Genomic DNA, 12,899 nt, shown 5'->3' with positions numbered 1-12,899 from the left:
CCACTGCTGCACCACTGAGGACTCTCCCATTTTAATCCTCCTGATAGAACACTCCACTTTACAAGCTCCTCTCGCTCTCTTTGTCTCTATTTTTTATTACTTGTATAGACTTTGAATTGCACATCTCCTTATCTGATGTATAGCTATACAAAACCCATGCTTTACAAATGTATAGTCTTGCGAGCAGTGCATACAAAAAATAGCCAATTGATGAGTGAGACAAAGAAAAGTAAAGAACAATGATGATAATTTCTTATCTGTTAAGGTCATTGTGCCAAAGATTTACTAGTTTAAATTTGGCAATTTTTTTCTGTTTTCTATCAATGTTTAAGTTAATATCTTTGGTTGACTGACTGTTGTTCAGACAGAACAAGCAACGTGAATATGTCACCTTGGGTTGTGGTAGGGCTGTCCAGGCACTACATCTCCCATACAGTGTACTGACAATCACACACTCTCTCTGGTATTACGCCAGAAGACCCAGACACAATGGATCATTTACCAGTATGTGTCTGTCCCTTTATGATACAGCAAGAAACAAACAGAAAGAAGCTGGGCGGGGCAAGCCAGTGTGTGTGTGTGTGTGTGTGTGTGTGTGTGTGTGTGTGTGTGTGTGTGTGTGTGTGTGTGTGTGTGTGTGTGTGTGTGTGTGTGTGTGTGTGTGTGTGTGTGTGTGTGCAGTGGTGTGAAGTAAGAGACAGAATTTAAAACCAAATGCCTACCCAAAAAACAAATATTCAACTATTTGAATATTCAGCCCTGGGTTTCGGGTTCTTCTTTCATAAACTAAATGGTTGTAAATGTTTAAACCAAATAATCCACAGCTATTCTAATCAGATTTTCTTGATACAATTCTATATGAGAACATGATGAGCACTGAATTAATCATTTAGATAACATGATTACATACCACTTTCTTGGATGACAACTGACACAGAAGTAGCACCTAGTTATGCTCACTCATGGATCTGGATCTCCATGAAGTCATGACAGTAGTTACGTCTCTCCGCCTTTTTTTCATTTTTATTGTCAGCACAGACAGAACTGATCAAATCCAGTTAGAAAAATAGCAAAACATCTGCTGCTAAAATAAAAAGGTATACCTAAAGTGTAGATATTTCCAGTCCTCGAAGAAGATATGTCTTCATCGACACAACCATCACTGCCATACTCCATCACCATAATTGATGTTTGAGTTTCTGCTGCATTGCATTTCACTTACAACAGCCCTTTGGATCAGTCTGGAAAAAAACAGTGACTGTGCACTTTGCTGCTGCACCCACATTATTTCTTAACTTCTTGCTAGGATGGAGGCCAAACTTTTCTGTTGCACAGACAGACCTGTGAAGGTTGAGTTTTACCTTAACAGTACCTCAGTCTTTCAAAAACAGCAATCCACACATGCACACAAACACATATACACATTGAGTTGAATTCTTGGTCAGTGGCCCTCAGCTTCAAATTATGATGTTACAGGGAATACCTCCCTTAGTGTCATTTCTGGATGCACTCGCTGTCAAAGGTGACATAGTATAAAGAGCATATAAATATAAGGGTGGTGGGGTGGATGGATGGCTAAAACAAATACAGGACTTTAACCTAGGTGTCCCATACGTTTGTGTCCCATGTAAAACAAAAAACAATTTCTTGAAGTACTGTACGTAACTTACATCAGGTACGTTACATTTAATACTAACCAAGTAGTTTTTGTGGCTAATCTTAACAAAACTGCGACCATTGGACAACATTAACCATACAAGGTTTATTTTGAACGTGTAACCAGACGTTGGATATTTATTACAGCTAACTTGACCAGGGAGACCCATGTGTCTAGAAATGATGTTAATGGAATATCCACAGTGGCATATTTTGAAGTGGAGGGCCACTGACCAAGCTGCAGTATTTGTTTTGAGTTAGGAGTGAGAAGGTGTTAAGAATACACGGTAATTAATAACAATTTCATTAAATAAGGGAAATAAATAGTGGAGGACACAAACTAATGATGTGGATACAGATATTTGGATAATTTAGGGTAAAAGTAGCATCATCTGACAGTGAGTCCAAACAGACTAGTACTTCTAGCCTTTTTCTAACACATTTCTGACATTAGCCAGCCACTACCTACAGTACCTGTGGACATTTATAGAGTAAAATACAAACACAAGCAGTCTGTACTCATAACCAAGCCGTGAGAAAGCATCAACAGCATCACACACATGCACACGCAAACAACACTTCACACATACCAGAGCTCATGACATTCATAAGAGGAAATGAAAAAGAGCGTGGTCTTGTCCCGGGCACTGGCGTGCAAGACAGTGATTGTGTTGAGTAAATGTGATTACCTGGGAGTCACTCTCTGGAGGCAAACGCCACGGAGTTATTACACTCTTATTATTCCCAAACTAATATCATAGCCTGCCAATCACTTACAACGCATTCCATAACCACGTACTGACAAGTCTGGTGCTGCCACACAAACTGAATGAGAGAGAGGCATGCACACAGACAAAAAGTACACTGAGATATCAACACAACCACACAGATATGCACTCATATTCACACACGGTGAGAACACATGCAGAGTTCATCTGCACACACTTATCCGATCAGGCTACAAGCCAACACACACACACACACACACACGCGCGCGCACACACACACACACACACTTCCTCGAAGGGACCCCAGAGCGAGGGGAATCGCCCTCTTCATCTGAAGTGGAGAGGAAGCCCATTGGCCAAATTAGATTCCGTCGTTTCCTGACGGAGTTAAGCATCAATCTGCAGCGCTGCACCGTGATTCGCCATGACCTTGGCCTATCACAGCGCAGCGTCTGGGAGTGCTCAGAGAGGCTCTTAATCAGACCTGGAGGACATGGGGCCTATGATGACATTACTCAGTCTTTATCTCTCTACACAAGTCCCTCTGTTTCTCTGTGTGTCTGTCTCCCAATCTGCCCTCTCCTCTTCCCTTCATTCCCTCTCAGCTCCAGGGTGAGGAGGTGGATGCTTACTTAATCTGACCTCTGAATGTAATCTATGTTCATTGATCAAATTCTGCGCTGACAGTTTGCCCTCACAATGCTGACCAAACACCAAAACATGGCCCTTTTGTATCAAATGTGACCCATTTTCTCTCATTCTACCCTACTCAACAGGTACATCAACAGGTCAGTGCATCACTGACTGCATTCAAACATCCATTCACATACACACACATACATGACCGTACCCTAAACAATACACATTATACACACACTCATCCTCATTCCAGAGCTACTGCAATCTCATTGTGACTGATGAGATTGTGCTGAGATGGAGATAAATGAGCCTTCATTACAGCCATGATAGCACCAAGCAGCACCAGAGAGAGGGATGAGAGGAAGAGGATGCTCTCCTCCTTTCATTCCCTCCGTCCATCATTTAGCATGTCCACGGGTTCTTAACGCAGAAAGGACACAAAAGGACAAGGTACATATTGCAGATATACAATAAATATGTGCATTTATATAGCCTGCACTTATACACACACAAATGCACCACGTAAAAGAAATATGTGCATTTATATTGCTCATTCACGTGCATTCAAACACACACACACACACACACACACACACACACACACACACACACACACACACACACACACACACACACACACACACACACACACACACACACACACACACACACACACACACACACACACACACACACACACACACACATCCCTATACAGTGCTTCAAACCAAACTCCATCCACAGAGGCTATATAGCAAACACCTACATAGATAATGGAATTCTCTGTCAGGATCTATCAAGGGAAAGCTGTTACCTCCACATGGATAACACACACACACATACACTCACACATTTATGCACACATAACTTTCTCAAACATGCTGCATGCCAAATGAATACAGTAAAGGCATACCAGTTTAGGTACATTTGGTCCATTTGATGATTGGAATAGATTTGTAAAATCAAAGATATAAAAAGCCTGTCTCATTGTTGGCAGACAGTGTAAGGAGAATGTAATTGGATTTTCCCCCTCTTGGTTTAACAGATGATGTTCTGCTGTATGGAGGGCAAAAAGTTATGAGCGCTGCACAGCACCTGTATACACATTCAGACACACTTGTATGCAGAAAATACAGTACAGTAAACAGTGTGATATTACAACTGCCCGTATGATACAGTAGTCCTCTGTTATTTTCAAACAAAGTAATATTATCGCTCATATCCACTCTATATCAGTGCCAATATTCAAAGTCAATATTCTGCACTGTAGCAATACAGAAGCAAGACCAGAATTTTAACAACCAAGACTACCAATAGCGAGCAACTGTGTGTGTATATGTGTGTGTGCCCCTGCTGCTGAGTCATGCAGGGTCCAGAATGGATTAGCCTGAGTCAAGCTTAATTCTCAGTAGGTCAATGTCTAGTTGTTACCTCAGAAAGATGTGATGTGATGGAGAAAGGGAAACCAAAGGATAAAGATAGACAGATACAGGAAGATAGACCATCCTCAAGGCATGCAGATCAAACCCTGAGTTCGCTCAGACACACGCACACACAGTATATTCCCTCTACGCCTCTCACACCAACTCTCTGTCGTGCAAACGAATGTGCATAAACATGTGAACACACGAACATTCACTGAAGCTCTTGATTGGCTCGGAACCAATGTAATGACTGGCAGGTTTCGTCTTTAGACATTTTAATTGCTTTTCCCATTTTCGTGTCCATTCATCCTCCCACATCCCCCAGCTCTCCAACCTAGCTGTCAGTAGTATACACATTCCAGCATTTAAGATTACAGATTACTGAATGTCTGAAAATTGTGAAAATTTGCAAAACTGTAAGTGGCCTTGAAATTAGATTTCCCAACACCTACTGAGCAGTCATTTTGCTGAGGTACCCTTGAGCAAAGCACATTAAATCTATTGACTTAAAGAACAAAATTGACAGCACGAAGGTTTAGCACCAAGGAGCTGTAAATTAGATTCCTCTTCCTGAAGGCCACTTCAGCAGAGCAAATAATGTCTCACATAATGGTGTCTTCAGACCAAACACAAAGTTAAGTTTTACCGCGCGTTACTCGCCTGAATGTGGCTGCTTGTGTATTTTGCAATCCTCAAATATTCGCCCTAGTCAAGTACAACCGAATAAAGTAAAACATACATATTTTCAAAACTACCATGTAGTTCTATGGTTTCGCTCACCTTTCTCCAAGCCCTCTCCTTTTTGGTTGTTTCTGTACAGTAAACACGTTGAATCGTAGAACTGCAACAATAAGTTTGTCCTCCATTTCTGATTCACACTGATATCAAGAGAATCTCAGCACTAATATGCTTTTACGACACTCGCTTTAGCAACATTTTAAGTTTTATGTTTTTAAGAAGTTACATTTTCTACTTGCACAAACGTGTTTGTGACTATTTGGGTCTTTGCATTGACTTTGTATGTAATCGCACCACACAAAAAATTTGCTTCTTGTTTTGCCCTGGCCTTCTGGCTGAGGGACAGTAACCTTACTTGCTCCATACAGGTGTAGATGTACAGTACATCACACAACTACATACTACAACTTGCCCCTTACATGAGGGCCAGCTCCCTCTATCACGACTGTTCCTTTTATAATGAGGACACCAGCCATCAGTGCCAATAAAAAAGCATAATGTACTAATACTATGATTAAATCCCACAGAAGGACAAATTACATATTAAAGATACAGATGCTCCCAGAGAGCTGTGAGAGCACACTTCTCTAGCCTGCAGACTTGAGGCAGCGCCCAGCCCACAGTGATTGATACTCTGATACAGACGTTTTTCTCGCTAGCCAAGTCCAAGCCAGTAAGAAAACACACACACAAACACGTCTGTCATCCTTGCTGAGCTCTGGCTGGCACAACATACATCTCCCGCTCTCTCTCTGCTCCATCCATCTCTGTTGTTCTCCATTTATACGTCCTCTCTCTCTTCATATCAGCATCTATATATCTGGCTTCTTTGAGGATATATCCATCTACAACATGTCATAGAAGAATATCTCTCTTAATACTTATCTTCTTTTCTTACAACTCTTCTCCCTCAGCCCTGTACTTCTTTCTTAACTTGAACACAAGCACTGAATTACAGTATGAAATGACATGTTGTTGCAATGCATTTAAGTGTAAAGATCTCTCCCTCTGACACATTTCTGTACTTCATATGTAACGCATGCTTCCAACTGTACCATGCCCAGCCTCTGAATACAAATTCAAGCCCACAGCACACTCTCTCTTACTCAACCCTTTAAGTGCTGACACACACCTGATGGATCCTATGGCCGTTCCTCCTCCTCTGCTTTGCCACAATACCGCGAAGGTCACTGCCGGCCCGCTGTCGCTCTTCCCCCTCCTGTCTTCCTCTTCTTCTCCTCTTACTCTCTGTCCCTCTCTTTCTCTCTCTCTGCCTTGGCCAAAAGGAGAGAATCCTGGCAGCGGAAGGAAATCCTCAGCTACAGGCAGAGACACTTACAGACTGTAGTGCCTAACTGCAGCTGAAGCACACCGGAGCCGCCGGCTGACTGAACTGTGGAAGTGGTGGAAGGAGGCTAACGTGGCTAGGCTACGGTCTGCACCACAGCAGCCTACAGACACACACAGCCAGAGAGCTCAGAGAGTCGCTAGCTCAAAGCTCACCGCGGCAAAGCTCCGAGTCAGCAACCTAGCTCCCCCCCTCCCCGCCTGCCTCTCTTGCACTCGCTCTGCCTCTTCCCCCTCCTCTCCTTTCTCACAGTTACCACATTCCACCTAATAGCAGAATCCTCTTCCTTCCTTAACTAAAGTATACATCACCCTCAGCTCTTGTGTTTCTCCTCAACTCAGTGATTTACCTTCAACGAGGCTTATGAATGCTGCAGCTGTAGATTTATGCTACCTCTCTTCTCACATATCTACTCACTCTCTCTGAGGTTTGTTTGTGTTTTGGTGCACATGGGGTGGGAAAGCTGAGGTCTGGGCAGATACATTGTCTGACTTTAACTTGCTTCAAAATAGCAACACGCAATCACTAACCAACCATCCTCTGTATGTATTCTGTTTCAACAGTCAATAATAAAGTGAAGTTAAAGAAAGAAAGAAAGTAAAAAAAAAAAAAAAGTGGGATTTTACTGATGTGTTCACTGATGAGCACTCCTTCAAACAGAGGGGCAGTTTTTGGTTGGAATGACAACCTACACACTGTTGGTTGTCCATGGCATATATTTGCTCTCTACTGTTCCAACTGTGTCTTAAAGTAGTGAAAAAGTATACATAAATTTAGCTAAAAAGAGTTTTCATTTAGCAGAAAGCAGTCCCCATGAGACTGTTCGCAGTAAAACCTCAGGACATCAGACTAAAAGTATCTGCATGACTAGATACCACACACAGTAAATGACAAAACATTTTTAGTCATTTCAGTGAACTGACCCTTTAACGTGCAAAGTGGCAAACAGAACGCATAAATGCACACTTATGACAGCGGGGGAGACAGAAATGGAAGAGGGGCGGTGGCATTCAGATGAATCCAAATCCACACGCTGCCACCTTCACCGCCACCATTTATCATTTAATGTATTCATCCTCTCCAAACCTAATGCCCTGACAAAGACAGGCTTATTCAGCCCTCCTTAACACACAGATTAGCCACAGACAGACTACACATACAGACACCCGCACAGAGGAGAGGGAAGAGATGAACACATAAACAGTGGGAAGGGAAGTCAAGTGGAGAATCACCCATTGGGGGAAAGAGCAACCAAGGAATTAAGTGACTGCAGTAAGTGTATCAGACAGGGTTAGACTGGAGAGGTGTTGGAAAATCATTAACAGAAAGTCTGGTGAGTAGCATGTTCACAATGTTAAGATTGTTTATTAACAAATTAATAGTAAAATCTCAAATGTCAACACCTCTATTGTTGCATTTATCTAACATAGTGACTGCATGTGTAATACCAGCTGTGGAGAAAGCTACTGTTCAGGGGGGCAGGAAGAAGAAAATGACAAACTCATAAAGTATCTGTCACAGAACTCTGCTGGCTTGTAGAACAAACAGCTAAAAGGATATGAAAGAAAACCTCCGCTCAGTCTTCTCTAAAATTTCCTTCCAGCCCTCTCCACCCCTCCCTTCTCTCTCCATCCCTCACTCTGACTGCATTTTTATCCCTCGCTCTCGTTCTCTCTCATCTGAACAAGGACATTCAGTGCATCACCACTAAGAAAAAAAAAAAATCTCCATCTCCACTCATGGCTGTTGCTATGACCACAGCAATAAACCTGACAGTGCTGCTTCACTCCACACAGAATGAGTGCCTGTATAGGATGTTCTTATGCCCTCACATCCCCACTGTGTCGTGCTCACCTGCATCTTTCTTCACTGTATGGGGCTTCCCACAAATCTATAAGCAAGGATTCACATGGGTATTGGAACATCACTACATGTAGGGAATTAGTTTAGTCATGAATACGGTTTGCCTCTACTTCCTGGTGATGAAGATGTTGGAAGCGGCCACAGTTTATTGACAGCTGTCGAGTGTGGCCATAGGGGCAGATTGATAAGCGAGTGTGTTAACTGTCATTTGGCAGAGAGGAGATAGATTATGCTTAAGTAATGACTGGCTGAACGATGCAGAATGCTGTTCCATCTCCCTGCCACTGTCACATGCTCATTAAGAGCATCAGAGCATGTCATTAACATACACACATACGCTCACTAAAGCGTATCATTAAATAGATTTAATTATCTAAGTTTCAGAGTCTCTGAATAACGACAACAAGTGCACAGTGCATTCAACTTCCAAACAAATGACGCTCGTCAGTACATTTCTAATTAGTGCAGAGAAGAGGAAAAAGATTGGTATTAACCTGGGCTTACTCAGTCTGTGTGTGTTTAAGTGTGTGTGTATGAGTGTGTGTATTCATTCTCAAGTAATTATATTTCCAGGCAGCACTGAGCAGAAAGGGGAAGGCCTGTGTGTATATTCCATTCGGCTTATCAGACGTGTCCAATCCTGAGGCAGATCAGATCGAACTGTAAAAGCTCATTAATTACGGATGGTTGCTGAGCGACAGAGAATAGGGAGGGGTGAGGTGAGGGGACGGATGGGTGAGGAAGTGGATGAGGTGCAGGATTGGAATGCTGAAGCTGAGAAATAATTAAAAAAAATCTCCTTCTGGTTTGTATTTGTGAAGTAAGCACTCAGCAAGCACAGCTTTGGAGATCAAAGGGTAAATGTTGCTGGCTATCTCCATCTCTGCTGATAGAGGCTCACGCAGAGTCATTCATACACGAAAAACGCTCACACAGCACACACTCAAAGAACACACGGGAAGATTTTAAAAGGCGTTTGGTTAAGCATTATAAAGAGAAAATAAAATTTGTTGGGGATATCCTGGATAAAATTTAATTTTACTGATAGGACTCTGTCTTCCTACATGAATGTCCTTGGGCAAATTAATGCAATTATGCAAATTCACCTCTTAATAGGAAGTGTTTATCAGAGTGATATCTGTTTGTGAGTCCTGTTGTGATCCCAGGGATGAAGTCAGGCCCTCAAGGGAAAAAGCCATATAACAAATTAGTAATGTGTGAAAATTATAATTTGCAAAGTAAAACTGGTACCACTTTCTAACAAGAAATACATTGTGAATGGTTTAATCTAACTTGTAAGTTATACTTCATTAATCTTTATTAATCATGAATGTTTTATAGATCACCTATAAGCCATTAATGGAATTACTTGGTTGGGGTATATCCAGACCTTGCGTTGTGTTTTTACCTTTTTAGCACTTTAATTCATCAGACGTAACCTCCAATGAACCATTCAGCCATTTAACTTCTGGAAAGGGATTGCAGGACACTTGGAACCAATATCAACTTTGTTAGAAATCGTTTTTTCTTCTTGTTCCCACAGTTTTATGTTTGAGCTTCACTGTGCAGAATAATGTGTGTAAAGAGTTTGACATTAGAAAGATGTTTTCACATTCATCTGCTAAAAGTGGAAAGTTTCTGTGCTCACTGAAAACCTGATTTTAAGTTTTTTTAACATTTACAACTGCAGATATAGATTATAATTGATAAACTCATGCCATGCTAATAATGATATCACTAACACTATAACACAAGTCTAAAGTTATACATTTCAGTACATCAATATGTTTTCAATTACAATAAGAAAAAAGTCTGCAATTATAATTGTTATACCTTATTAAAAAGTGTAATACAACTTAGATGCAGCTGTTCTTTTTCACAGTAGTGACAACTTTCCTAAATGGTAATGGTCGCAAAAGGTACAATAGAGGGGTAGTCTATAGTCTGTCAATGTAGCTTCTCTGTCTTTCTGCAGCCATTTTGGACATGCCTCTAAATCATTAATTCATGGGACAGCAGCAGTTCAGTATGAAGAACTATGTGCACCATACACACACAGACAGTATGCCTGGAATACACACCATTCAAATCACTCCACTGAGTCTATACACATTAAAGTCCAACTACCCTCCTCCTCCTACGGGTTTCTTACACTCCTCCGCTGCTTGCGCCAATGGAGCTGCCATCCAAATGGCTTATCCAACTAACAGGGTCAGAGAACTAGCAGTAAGACACACACACACAGATGCAGGCCTGTGGACACCCTTTTTCCATTAGCTGGTGACTCTCAGATGAATAAAACATAGCAGAGGATCATGCTGCAACCGTCAGATTAGAGCACACACACATACATACTGTACAACTGCATTTATGGCGAGACATGAGAAAACAATTCTCATCCGTCACACTCACCTACAGGTCAGGGATAATCATAAAAAGTAATTGGTACACACTCTTGAATATATTAATTTTTGATTTGGGCTCCATCAAACTCCCACATATTCAAAAGCAGCACAGTGTGTTAATCAAGATTTTTCCAAATGATTTCCCTATGGTAAAAAATGTATGGACAATTATATATTAATTGTATATTTATATTATATTTCTCTAAGATTTTTCTTGTTTCTGTACTGTGATTCGATTGTATCATTGGTCTGATTGTGAAGTAAGTTAACAACAGTGGCAGAAAGCTTTAAAGAGAAAATAATAGAGCTTTGCACCGCTGCCACTTGCTGCCATGATCTTAACATCAACATTAAAGTAACCTCCTCAAGTGTCAGCATGTTTAGTTACGAATGTCTACATTGCCATAACATTCGCAAGGAGGATAATGCCAGCTGGATGATTCAACCTTGCCTGCCTAGTGGACTTTTTCAATCCTCCAGGTGACAAAAAACTATGCAGGCAAGACAACAACACAATGCCAATAACAATTCCACTTGCATCACAGTCATTTGTCCCTGGATACGTGTAGGTTACAAGGAAGTAGATCATGTGCTGTTGTTGTTTTACATTTGCCAATTATGATAAAGTACACTGTAGTTTGGATATAGAATAGGATATATATATACACACCTTGTACTTACTTATACTACATGCAGTATGATAAAATAAATAAATCATTACCACATTAATTTTGAGACAGAATATCTGTTAACAAAAACTACCATCACCAAGAAGACCTGCAGCCTGCAATAGCCTTTAGTCTGCATTTTATATTGGCAAGGCCTCAAATCAGATTTAGCAGGAAATGGACAGTTTTGCAGCACAAAGGAGGTAACACAGAATCAAGCAAAGATTTAAGGAAAATGTGGTCTTATTTTCAGAAACACTAGCATTCACAATAGCAACCACTTATTTACGTCAATTCTACCAAGGTATCATAACACATTTGCCAATGATATATTGATATTTTAAAATGCTATGTGCAGCACATTTAAGTACCTCTCAGCAATAACTCCCCAAAAGAGCATCTCTCTGTTTCCCTCTATTTAATCTCCTCCTTCCTCCCCCTTCTCCTCCTCCTCCCCCTCCCCGTGCCTTCTGCGATGTCTGGGTGTCATTAATCTGATGGTGGTGGAGTGGTACCCATTACAGTCGCACACCCTAAATCAATGACTGATACATGGGGGTGTGTGTGGGTCTGGATAGCTGAATATTACATAGAGGAATAATGTGATGTTCCTTCTCCTCCTCTTTACACCGTCTTTTGATTCCTCTCCCTGCAATGCTGATGATCTTACTCTACAGGAGGGCCTAATGAGCTGACGTGCCTTCATGAATAAGAGAGAAAACCCACGTACACATATGTGCACGCACACACGTACACACGAATGACTCAGATTGTTTGTTTTAAAGAGTGAACAGTGTGATAAATCACAAATGCTAGTTAGAAGTAAATATTTGCATGTGCTAATTGGACTCATTAATGGCAGAGATATGAGTTGGGGTGGGGAGGGAAAAGAGATGAGTGACTACTTAAATATACACCACTGATCAGCTATCTAATTGGAGCTTTGTAATGCACATGCACACACACACTCAGAAACTGTTTGTGTATTGGTGTGTTGGGCTGTGGAAGAGGAAAGATTAATACCTTTCTCTCACACACACACACACACACACGCACACACACAGGCGCACACACAGTCACACACTCAGGCGAAGACTCTCCACTGAACCCCCCGTCTCCGAAGAGGCTTTCAAGTAAATTGAGTTTGGGTTTAGGGTCCTGTTTATATTAATGAGTCCACTGCCGGTTGAGTTAGACCCAGTGCTCTGTGTTATTACCTGCTTGATAATGAATGCCAGCTTGACTAGCAGCAGTCAATGGAGGCTGCCACACACAGCAGATAATGCTGCAACTTGCCACTGGCTTGCAAGAATAAATTAGCTGCAATCTCCCTAGGCTAGAAAATGATGGCAAATGGCAAATGTGGAAAGAAACTGTGGCAGACCTGGTGTCTTAAAGGACTTTGACAATTACGATGTACTAGACCTTGA

The 12,899-nt window shown here is 41.4% G+C and overlaps 1 protein-coding gene across 1 annotated transcript in view; it reads right to left on the bottom strand.

The window, feature by feature from the left end:
* Positions 1-6,672, bottom strand: part of dab1a (DAB adaptor protein 1a) — a 185,488-nt gene extending 178,816 nt beyond the window's left edge. The window contains exon 1 of the mRNA XM_051376792.1: positions 6,318-6,672. The gene's annotated coding sequence lies outside the window, so the exon portion shown is untranslated. The remainder of the gene's footprint in view (positions 1-6,317) is intronic.
* Positions 6,673-12,899: the final 6,227 nt, after the last annotated feature.

The sequence above is a fragment of the Dicentrarchus labrax genome, unplaced genomic scaffold (assembly GCF_905237075.1).
Source record: "Dicentrarchus labrax unplaced genomic scaffold, dlabrax2021, whole genome shotgun sequence".
Lineage (NCBI taxonomy): Eukaryota > Metazoa > Chordata > Actinopteri > Moronidae > Dicentrarchus > Dicentrarchus labrax.
The sequence above is the reverse complement of the archived record's forward strand: the minus strand, read 5'-3'. Positions and strand labels throughout refer to the sequence as shown.